Source organism: Ambystoma mexicanum, chromosome 7q, assembly GCF_040938575.1.
Source record: "Ambystoma mexicanum isolate Mex_15411 chromosome 7q, UKY_AmexF1_1, whole genome shotgun sequence".
In the NCBI taxonomy this organism is placed as follows: Eukaryota; Metazoa; Chordata; class Amphibia; order Caudata; family Ambystomatidae; genus Ambystoma; species Ambystoma mexicanum.
The window spans coordinates 750,258,243-750,269,921 of record NC_090941.1 but is presented as its reverse complement, the minus strand read 5'-3'; the positions used below and the strand labels follow the sequence as shown (position 1 = coordinate 750,269,921).

Genomic DNA, 11,679 nt, shown 5'->3' with positions numbered 1-11,679 from the left:
ATGGTCCTGTCGCTGACGAATGATTGTATCCAGACTATGGCCTCTCCTGAGAAGTGGGCCGCCGAGTCCAGGTGATTGCATAGGACTTTATGGTCCACCAGGTCAAAGGAGGCTGAGAGTCTAGAAGGAGGAGGAGTATTCTTCTGGATGAACTCCAACTCCCTCAAAATCAACCCAGGCAAAACTGAAAGAATGATCGTTACAAAAATTAAATGGAGGAGAAAACCAATTCATCCCTTGGCCAAGGGAACTCGGGACAACCCCAGCACCTGCGCCGATTGTAAAAAACCTAGGGGTTCTGATGGACAACAATCTCACGCTAGAGCCACAAGTAAACGCTCTCCTCAAGAAATGCTTCTTCCTCCTGCGAGCAGCAAAGAGAATCTTACTGTTTCTATTGTTCGCCAACAAAACAACCACCATCATCGCCCTCGTCATGTCCAAAGTAGTCTACGCCAATAGCCTATACCTAGGCATGCCTGAACGACTCCTAAAAAAAAAAACTACAACGCATTCAAAACGCGACAGCCAGACTACTTCTTAAACTACCCCGAAGAGAACACACCGCACCAGCGCTGAAAACACTACATTGGCTACCAATAAAACAACGAATAAAATTCAAAACAATGTGCATTACACACAGGAACTCAGCGTCTTCGTTGTGTACTGCTCTAAGAGACAAACTGCGCCTACATCAACCAACAAGAACACTCAGATCAAGCATGGACATTCGCCTGGAACCGAAGCCCTACAAAAAAAGAAAACTTGGGAGGATCCTCCTTCTCTCACCAAGCCCCGAAAACCTGGAACTACCTCCCAAAGTACATACGGAACACAAGAAAGCACCCGCTATTCAGGAAATTACTCAAAACCTGGCTCTTCGCGTAATAACTGGAAAGACCGGTCACAGGGGCACTGACATAACAAACATCAACGAACGTAGAGCGTCCGCAATATACACCGTTCAATCAATGGGGAAAAGCCAAGGTAAATATCCCACGACATATGAAACGACCAAACGGGAGACAACCGCAATACGATTAAAGACAGTAAACATAGCAAACTAAGAGGACCATGACCACAACCATTACATACCCCAACAGCCCTAAGGACAAAATATAGAGTGGGAAAGGAAGCACTGCACCACGAGCCCCAATCCAGTGGGTGATAAACAGAATGTTTCATCACTACACACTGTCCACCGACACACAGCAGGAAACAATGCCCCACCACACAAAAACTACAACTAAATAGTCCCAGGGAAGTTCACCCCACGGAACCCAATGAACCAGGCAGGACAGAAGGATACGAACGACTGGATACACACACTCACCAAGACGGATCCACTAGGACAACACATCAACACGACTCCGACACTGAATTATTCAAAGTCTTAACCGACCAGGGTCTCACTAGATAACCCGAGAATAGATGTTACCTACCCAGCCCCACAACCGAAGATTAGGTCCAGACGCACTGACCAATCCAAACTATACTCAATAGGATACAGTTGGATCAGTGCAACACCACCAAAGTGAGTCGGCCCACGAGGAACCAGCAACAACCCAACCCACAGGTATACAACTCTAACTGAACCATAAGTACCTGAATCAGGATACAGACCCCACTCTCAATCTTCTGCATACTAAAACCCACACAAAACCACACAACCATCTCTCTCCCAGCAATCCGCACGCACTTTACCACACTGCATCAACAACACAAACTTCACCCACAGCACTCGAGGCCTCGCCCAATCCGATACTAGCACCAAAGCCCAGCACTCTGTGTATACCGAGCTGAAGCTGCCTACAGCACACCACTTCTCCCACTCTCCTTCTCCCCTCTTTCCGACTAACCCTACCCGCCCTTCCCATTTACAGATCTGCCAGAGCGCCTGGGGACCAATTCCGTTGGTGACGGTGCGCTATAAAGTACCTTTAACATAACATTAGCTAGAGTAATTGCTCCTTTTAATGATTCTTTAACAGTCTGCTTAGAATAATCCTGTGTATGAGCTCAGATCACAGTATAGACTAACATTGCTGTTGGTAGTTTGGGTGCACAGATGGATGGTAGTTTTCTCCCTTGTACAAGTGCGGGTTGGACTGGGCCATAAAATTGTCTCGGGCACCAATGAAAAAGTGGCCCATAGTTGTAAACGGCAATTCATTCCTTTTCTGACAATGTTTGAGTAGTAAGTACCCAAGGGGAGGGGGGGGAGGGAGTCTTTTTTCAACATAAAATGGGATGCAAATTGTGCATTTTAAAGAATATTTACTCAGCAACACTGGTCAAAACTATTATTCGCATAGTGAAGTAACTAGTTTGGAAAAGAAGCAGCATGAAAGAAATTGCGCCGTTTTAAAATATTATTTTGGGCATTTCCTTTGATCGGAGGTCAACCGCCAGCTCCACCCACACCAAACACCGCCTCTTTGGGTACCGCCCCTTCAACTCCGCCCCCCCCACCCCTCCAATTTTTTTCAATTTCCACCACTGGATAAGGGTGAAGATAGCGGCAGCCCAATCTGCACTGAAATTCCCTCGGCATGTGCGGCACGGCCATAAACCACTTCTGTTTGGAGGTGGGTGGAGCCGAGGATGGGGATACCAGCCAAGAAGACACACACAGATCCGCTGTTGGTGCAACTAAAATCAAAATAGGAAAAACAAACCCATCAGTGTTTTTTTCTCCCCCGTTCCCCTCTCTTGCCCGCTGTGAAACACCTACGTATGAGCTCGATGCAAATAAAAATAACATTATCATTAAATATACCTGGCACTTCTCCGAAATAAATAAGCGCGTTACAAATGCGCAATAAAAAATAAATACCTGGCCGTGCATGGCGTGGAGCGCTCCTGCCTGCGCGATCCTCTAGCGTAGACGGCCCACGTGAAAACATCACAACGACGTAACAGATACGTCATTAAGCCGTAAAGGCATTTCATAAAGTATTGGCAAACTTTAAAACAAACAATGCTAGCGGGTCTCACAGGGACTTTAAACGTGTGATTGATAATGAAAGCAATACAAGGCCTCCGTTTAGCCTTCTCTTCCACACATTGCAAAGGGGTAAGTGAACAATCCCCTCCCTGGGGAATGCCAAATCACCCATCCCCCCCCCGGAGAAATAAGCAACTGAACAGTTATGCTGGAAATTCGTACCCATATGCGTCTGTCTGCATAAAACACATATCCCCAATCTGCTGCACATACCAAATCCTCCAACCCCCTCCCGCCCCTTGCCCCTCCAGCGGGGAGGACGACTGTTGGCTGTACTGTTCACTGGTACAGTGGCAGTCCCACTGGGACGGGAGGAACGCACTGTGCCCATCCCCACTCCATATTACACACGTCACACATCTCCATGAGAAAAGCCCAAAACGAACTGAATCCACCTGTACTTCAAGTAAATCTCACCCCCAAAATACACAATACCCCCTCCCCAATATTGCCTCACCCATGTGATGCACGTTTCATATCCCAAAAATACACCATAATAACGAAAAAAACGGAATCCGCATGTACTTTAAGTAATTCTCATTCCTGATGCACATTATAAACCACCAAAATACACAATCAACATGAGAAAACGTTAAAACTTAACAGAAACCAAATAACAATCAACTATACGAAATGTGCTTTACAACGGAGGAAACACTCTCGCGACGCCTTGCCTTCCAGCTCGTACAAAAATGATGATGACGTGAACGTTGAAACCCACGTGATGCAGAGCAGCCCACGTGATGAAGCGGGCGTTGAAACCCACGTGATGCAGAGCAACACACGTGATGAAGCTGATAAGCGCACGTGATGCAGAGCAGCCCACGTGTTGAAGTGGAGGCGGAGTGTGTTTCGCGTGTTTCTTGAATGGGAACTAGAAAACTACACTTTACGAAACGCTTATGTCCAGTTTCCAGGTAGCATCAGGTGAGTGCATGCGATCCAGCTCTTGTAGTGAATTTTATATGCATTTCTTTTAGCATCCATCGACTTAGACGTTCTTATCCCTTTGTTATATTGTTAAGAGGAGCCGTTTTGCAACCTCTAGGAATGCACGTTGAAGCTGTAATTCCTTGTGTTGCACTTATCACTTGTTGAAATTAAATATTGTAAGTACGTGATTTTCTAAACATCTGGTTTTGAAATTACACGGGGCAGCCTGTTGTTGGCATAGATACAGTAGCTGCTCCGAAGCTCATTTACGGTACGGTTCAGGCTCTGCAATGCCTGCAGAGGCAGTAACTGCTGTGCAGCTACTACACAGACCCTGTACATATATAATAGTACCTGCACAGGCTAAGGCTCGCAGACGCAGTAACTGCTGTGCAGCTACTACACAGACCGGGCTCTGGTGTAAGTGACTACATATCTAATAATACCTGCACAGGCTAAGGCTCGCAGAGGCAGTGACTGCTGTGCAGCTGCTACACAGACCCTGATCTGGTGTAAGGGACACATATCTAATAATACCTGCGCCAGATAATGCTCTCAGACGCAGTAACTGCTGTGCAGCTACTACACAGACCCTGTACATATATAATAGTACCAGCGCAGGCTAATGCTCGCAGATGCAGTAACTGCTGTGCAGCTACTACACATACCTTGCTCTGCTGTAAGTGACTACATATATAATACCTGCGCAGGCTAAGGCTCGCAGACGCAGTAACTGCTGAAAGTGCAGCGACTACACAGACCCTGCACATATATAATAATACCTGCGCAGGCTGAGGCTCACAGAGGCAGTGACTGCTGTGCAGCTGCTACACAGACCTTGCTCTGGTGTAAGTGACTACATATATAATAATACCTGCGCAGGCCAATGCTCGCAGACGCAGCAACTGCTGTGCAGCTACTGCACAGACCGTGCTCTGCTGTAAGTGACTACATATATAATAAAACTTGCGCAGGCTAAGGCTCGCAGACGCAGTAACTGCTGTGCAACTACTACACAGACCCTGTACATATATAATAGTACCAGCGCAAGCTAATGCTCGCAGACGCAGTAACTGCTGTGCAGCTACTACACAGACCCTGCTTTGGTGTAAGTGACTACATATATAATAATAAAACCTGCACAGGCTAATGCTCGCAGACTCGGTAACTGCTGTGCAGCTGCTACACAGACCCTTCTCTTGGTGTAAATTACTATATATAATACATGTGCCAGATAATGCTCGCAGACACGGTAACTATTGTGCAGCTACTACACAGACCGTGCTTTGGTGTAAGTGACTACATATCTAATAATACCTGCACAGGCTAAGGCTCACAGAGGCAGTGACTGCTGTGCAGCTGCTACACAGGCCCTTCTCTGGTGTAAGTGACTACATATATAATTATACCTGCACAGGATAATGCTCGCAGGCGCAGTAACTGCTGTGCAGCTGCTACACAGACCCTGCTCTAAGGTAAGTGACTACATATATAATTATACCTGCACAGGATAATGCTCGCAGAGGCAGTAACTGTTGTGCAGCTACTACACACACCGTGCTCTGGTGCAAATGACTACATATATAATAATACCTGCGCAGGCTAATGCCCGCAGAGGCAGTAACTGCTGTGCAGCTTCTACACACATCCTGCTCTGGTGTAAGTGTTTGTGTAGGGGTGATGGAGTTCTTTCTATGAATTGTTTGCCGATTCTTGTGGTGTAGTAGTTATTTTTTATTTATTTAAAAAAAAAACTTTTTTTATTTTTGCTTAGAGGACTGTTGCTTTGTACAGTTTGAGTTGTCTTTGGTATTTTATTTAGTCTTGTCTGGTGTATTGTTCTATCCATTTTGTTTCCATTTTGCAGTTGTTTTTTTGGTGTTTTTTCAGTTCTTCTGTGAACCATTTTGCTGCCAGTTTTTTTTGGTGGTGTTGCTTTGAATGTTTTAGCTGGTGCTAATTGGTCAATGGCCTTGGTGATACAATTGGTGCGTGTCTCTTCTGTTGTTTGTATCGGTGGGATCTCTTTCACCTAGGTTGTCGTGGTGGGTTGATAGCATGGCGGCCTCGTCCGCTAGTTTTGTTGCAAAGTTGGGGTTGTAAGAAGATGGTCTGTAGATCAGTAGGAATACTATGTTGGATTGGTCGTTGAGTTCTATCTTGATTAGGAGGGATTCATAGTCTTCCGCGTTGGTTTTGATGATTCGAGATGCTCAGGTGTGTTTTTTGTGTATAATTGCGATTCCACCTCCTCTTCGGTTTTCTCTGTTGGCGTGTATTAATTTATAATTGTCGGGTATTGCTTCGTTCGCGATGGCTTTATAGTTGTCTGATAGCTAGGTTTCTGTAAGGAAGAGCACATCTGTGCCTCCTTTGCTTAGGTCATTGGTTTCTGTTGAGTGTTTTGCCATGGATCTAATGTTGAGGAGGCTGCAGTGTAGTTTGCTGGATTTCTCTTTTGTGTTGCTGTTAGTATTGCTTGTTCTGACCAGTGTGTTGTTAGTTGGTTTTCCATTCCAGGTGGGTTTTTCCCAGTTGAGTCTTTTGGATGGGGTGGTTCTTTGTTGGTCAGTCTCTTTTCGAGTAGACAGATAAGGTTTATGGTGGGGTTGGTTCATTTCCGGGTGGTAAATAGGGTCGCTACCCCTCTGTTTTTCCAGCCTTGGTGAAATTGGGGGTGTAGAGTGAGTGTGATGGTTTCCAATTTGTTCCTTGTTGTGGTTGGGGTATTGTCCATGGTGGAGACCGGGTTGGGATGGTTTATTAGTTGTCATCCGTTTGGTGTCCTGGTTGGGTCTGTATTTGTGAAGCTTGTTGGCTGTCGGTTCATTGTTGCTGTGCTGTTTTTGTTTACCACGTTGTCGGATGTGGGCAGGTAGCAAGCATTGTAGTCTCTTTGCTCTATTATTTGTATGTCTCTTGGGCCATCTCAGATGTTTGTCAAGTTTTTTGGGGTTGTGGGATCATGCTGGTCCGTGCCTTCCCGAGTGGTTTGGGATTTCTTATTATTTCTATTGTGTTTTCTGGCTTCTTTGTCTTTCTTGTGGTGAGGCATGATGCTTGGGTTGTGTTCCTTAGTGGGCGTCCTCTTTCGATTGGTGTTTTTCATGGTCTTTTGGGTTTAGTCTTTGCTGTTTGTGGTTTGTTGTTGCTTGTATTTGGTAGGTTGTGGGTAGTTCATGGGATTTTGTGGTTCCGTTTGTTTATTGCTTCTTTCTTTTTTGGATCCTTTTCTTTTGATTTATTTTATCCTGGAGGTACTTTTCGTTATGGTTGTTGTTTATTGGATTTTGCGCAAAGCAAACATGAATATTGTGTGAAGGAGTGCATGTGAATACTGGCATATATTGGTGCAGTCATGTTGGGGAGAATTCTCACTTCTGTGCTAATTCCCTTCAACCTTAGAGACCCCCAGCTCTTTTGCTGGACTGTAGGACTTTTTAATTTTAACCCTGGAGTGAGTGAGATACTTTTCCCACCGCATCATGTGTTTTGACCTTTGGATTATGTATTTTCACTGTTTTGGGAGTCTGACAAACTCCATATGCATCTACTTTTTGTATGGTGACACACATCAACTTCAGTGCAGTGCCACTGAGAAATCCTTTAGATTTCTCATAAGGTTTAAAATACCTTTTCTTGTGTGAACTACTGTTCCCAAGAATAGTAAAGTGAAAATGACTTTACTTACCTTTTCTCTTTGTGGGTCCAGCACACACCATCTTATGTGGATTGCTGTGGGGTTACCTAGTAGCCCCTTATCCTACATTCTCATGTAACATTTGTATGTTGCCCTCCCTACTTTTAAATGACTAGTGGCAGTGGTTTAATTTTTCCTACCATTGTGTTTTTCTACCGCAGGCTGAACCCTCAGCTGCAGTATATTACCCAGGGGTGACCATTTTATAAAAAAGGCCCTTGTCTTCTTTTTTTGCCATTTTCTGTTTGTGAGGTCTTTCTTGGGTTTTACTCTGTGCGTCAAACAGATTGAAGCCCTTGGTTTGTCTTGCTGTTGGCGCACTTCAGCCCTGAGTCCCGCCTCTGGCTCCAGTGTGTCTGGAAGGACAGGATGTGAGGGAGGGTCCCGAAACTCCCCTCTCCTTTGTCTCTGGGAATGCCTAAATGAAGCCATGCTGGCTGGCTGTCTGTGATTGACAGCTTAGGCTATGCATGAATGGGAGAAACCTGCTTAAAAGTCGAGGGTTTTGGGACTAGAGGCAGAGTCGACCACTGGGAGAAACACCCGACAAAGAAACCGTGAACGAAGCTTGCTGCATCCTCCTGGACCTTTGAATTGCCCGGTGAAGCCCTGCTGCTGTGCTGAAACTCCCTTTTCAAACAGAGAAGCTCTGGAATGGACTTCTCCCCTTGGGTTAGTGGGACCAACTAACCCAGAGACGAACTCCACTGGACCATCTTCCCTGTCTAGCTGTACTTCTTCATTGCTGCACGAACCAAGTGCCAGGGGTCGAGTAATCCGTAGTCGAGTGAAACGTCTGAAATACAGCTAGAAGCTCCAGGAGTCTCCTAAGGACCCTCCAGAAGCAGGACGACCAGAGCTAGAGTCCCCTCACCAGACCCAAGGAGTGAAGGAAGCCCAACCGGTACCAGAGATCTGCAACAGTGCTGTTTACTAAGACCTGAAACCCGCTAAGTGCTGCTGAACCGAAAAGAGCCTGTAGCCGCCAATCACCTCTGAAGTTCCACCGCAGGAGCCCTACAGATGTCCTCCCTCTTGTCCCCACAACTAAGGCTCAGGAATACGGGGTCTGCAACGCTGTAGCAGGACAGAAGCCAGCTGGACCACTCTTCTTCAAACCAGTGGTACTGTTTAGACTTGGGTTACTTACCTCACTGTCTTGTAACCTTGCTTTTCTCAGTTGGGAATTGCAGTGGCTTACTTTTAGAGTTGTTTCAAACTCTGTTTTCACAGCTTGCAACCCTACAAGTGATTTTCTAACAAACTCCCTAACTTTGTGCAAGACATTTGATTCTAAGAAGTGCCGCAGCTCCATAGACTGTTTCAAATTGACTTTGGCTGTCCTGGGTCCCTGCAGACTCTTCTAGCCCACTGACTTTGATATGGTTTGTCCCTCATAGGTGGTAACTTGTTTTAGACGGTTACTGCTGGGAAAGGCTTGTCTAGATTTCATTGGAAGATTTATTTGTCCTCACATATACTGATAACCTGTTTAACCTTTTTCTTTCCTTAAACCTTTCCTTTCTGCAACCTCAGAATCTGCAAGTGTGATATAAATGCCATTACTGTCCTTGTGATTGAAGTCACCCCATGGTGTAGCAATTGTGTATGAAGCATATCCAAAGATTATCCACTAACTTGCTCTGATTCTGAAAAGTAATTAAAAAGTATATTTACATTATTGCATGAATTGCCTTTCTAAAGAACGCTTATTTAAAAAATGATGTTAATTAAATAAATAACTATGTATAACTGAAACCTTCAGTGTAAGTGTTACTTGGCTACTTGTATTTACAGATTTCATTTGTACAGCTCTACAGCTCAGTTATCTCTCTTGAGCTAGGCCTGGCTGCTCAGTCACACTGCCAACCTGTGTAGTTCAGACCTATACCAAAAGGTGGACTTACCTAATACCAAGCAGATAAGTGTTGTGTAGTCTCACACAGTGGGACAACACCAATTCTTACCTAACAAATCAGCATGGAAATGTATTGATTGTGAGGGTGCTGGGTTCCTTTCTTTTGACTGGGATGCAAAGGATTCTCACCCAGGGGGTGCATGATATGTTTAGGCCTTTTTCTTCCACTTTGGCCCAACATAGTCTCAGGCTTTATTCATACCACATTGGGGATTGTGAGGGTGAGGGTGCCTGCTTTTGACTGGGATGGCAAAGGATTCTCAAGGGTGCATGCTATGTTTAGGCCTCTGGCTTCTACTTTGGCCCAACATAGTCTCAAGCTTTACACTTGCCACAGTGGGGGATCATTCAGGATAAGTACAACTAAGCAAAAGCAGAATGACATTCTGTATGGGTCCGCATATCATCCTACAAACTCTGATGTTCTGAAGTAATCAGTAAGTCATCCCCAAATCATCAAGATCAAACATGTTTCATGGCAATGCTCTTGAAGCAATCAGCAGGTCATCCCAGAATCATCCCCACATCATCAGGAACAAACATGCAATCTCTTGAAGTGATCAGTAGGTCATCCCAAAAGCATCAGGAACAAAGAGTTTTCTAAAATGGGGATAATGTTAGCATATTCATTAAGCCATCCTAAACTCATCCCCAAATCATCATCCACCATTCTGAGATATTTGCTGATGACTTTAACAGTGTGATGACATCTGATGATGTGGGAATGACTTCTAGTGTAGTTCGATGATCATCAGATGACCCAAGGATGGTCTCTGTCATCCTTTTAGACCAGGGGGGAGCTACCTTTGGCTCCCCAGACCGACTCATGCTAAAAAGCACACCTATGTTAATTTAACTCATACTTGCCAATATTCTGTGACCAAAAAGATCTAGGATTTTTCAAGTTTCAAAAATAATACTTCTCATAACAATGACATCACAGGACATTACAAGACATACATTGTTGGCATGGCACCCCTGGACCATTCTAAAATGCACAACCCATCAAACAGCACAACATGGAAAGATGCTCAAATGTATAATTGTGAATTGTAAGTTAACACCAAATTCAATTACCTAACTTCACAAAAAATAATCACACAGAGCTGGCAGGCAACGTTTGCCACTGTTCTGTAGCAGAAGCCCGGGCAGTACTTATTGATTCCTGCAGTGCAGGTTGAACACTGAACAACATGGAGACTGATACCCTCATCAGTCTGATAGGCAGATGCTGTGTAATGGTGCTATGCTCTGCCACTCGCCTTCACTGGTGGTTCACCTAAGGTCTGTCTGGCAAGAGTGCAAGGCAGAGTCATGAAGCTATCCGTTCAGTGGATTGATCTGAGCCCATCATTCAAATACATCACTTACCCGCCCACCGAACAGACAGATTAATTGCCTTAGAGACACATACATTATCTGGCACTGTAAAAAGCGGTAGGATCTGTCACCCAAATCTGTAGGCGGTAGGACTGCTTAAAAAGCAGTAGCCTACTGCCTAAATCAGTAGGGTTGGCAAGTATGTTTAACTGTGCGTTGGGAACAGTCTATAAATAAACTTTAGGACACATCTATACAATATTTAAAGCATAAGTGGTCATAGATAATGGACAATATGATGTGTTTCTACCTTATGTGGAAGTTTGTTTGTTCATTTATAATGCTCGCCAGACCCAAGGGTATCAGGGCGCAGAGGATAAAAGAAGGCTTTCAGCTTAGTTACAAAATGGCATAGATACAAATCAGGCATTACATACACGATATACAAAATATGCAGGCTGGAGAGGATACAGAGAAAGGCATATAATAGAATATAACACAGTGCAGGCAGGAATGTTATTTACAAGGCAGTTTGATACTATTTACAAGGTGAGCTAGCTTGAGGCTAATATGTTACTTGTCATCTTTAAACCAGTTGATGGTATTCTGTCTGAATTTGGTAAATGTTTGAATTTGGTAAATGTTTGATCAGCTCTCAGTAGTGGTGGCAGGGAGTTCCAAAATTGTGCTGCCTTGACCGGGAAGCTAGTGCCCATATTGAAGATAATTTGAATGGTGGCACGAGGAGGCAATTAGTATGACTGTTCTAGTAGGTCTGATTGAAGATTTTCTGTTGATTCT

The 11,679-nt window shown here is 44.6% G+C and overlaps 1 protein-coding gene across 3 annotated transcripts in view; it reads left to right on the top strand.

Moving 5' to 3' along the window:
• Positions 1 to 3,803: 3,803 nt before the first annotated feature.
• The window catches only part of ATM (ATM serine/threonine kinase), a 3,046,976-nt gene continuing 3,039,100 nt past the window's right edge, over positions 3,804 to 11,679 (top strand). For 2 of the 3 annotated variants that reach the window (XM_069640412.1, XM_069640415.1), the window contains exon 1: positions 3,804 to 3,934. The gene's annotated coding sequence lies outside the window, so the exon portion shown is untranslated. The remainder of the gene's footprint in view (positions 3,935 to 11,679) is intronic. The other variant, XM_069640413.1, reaches the window with a different exon arrangement.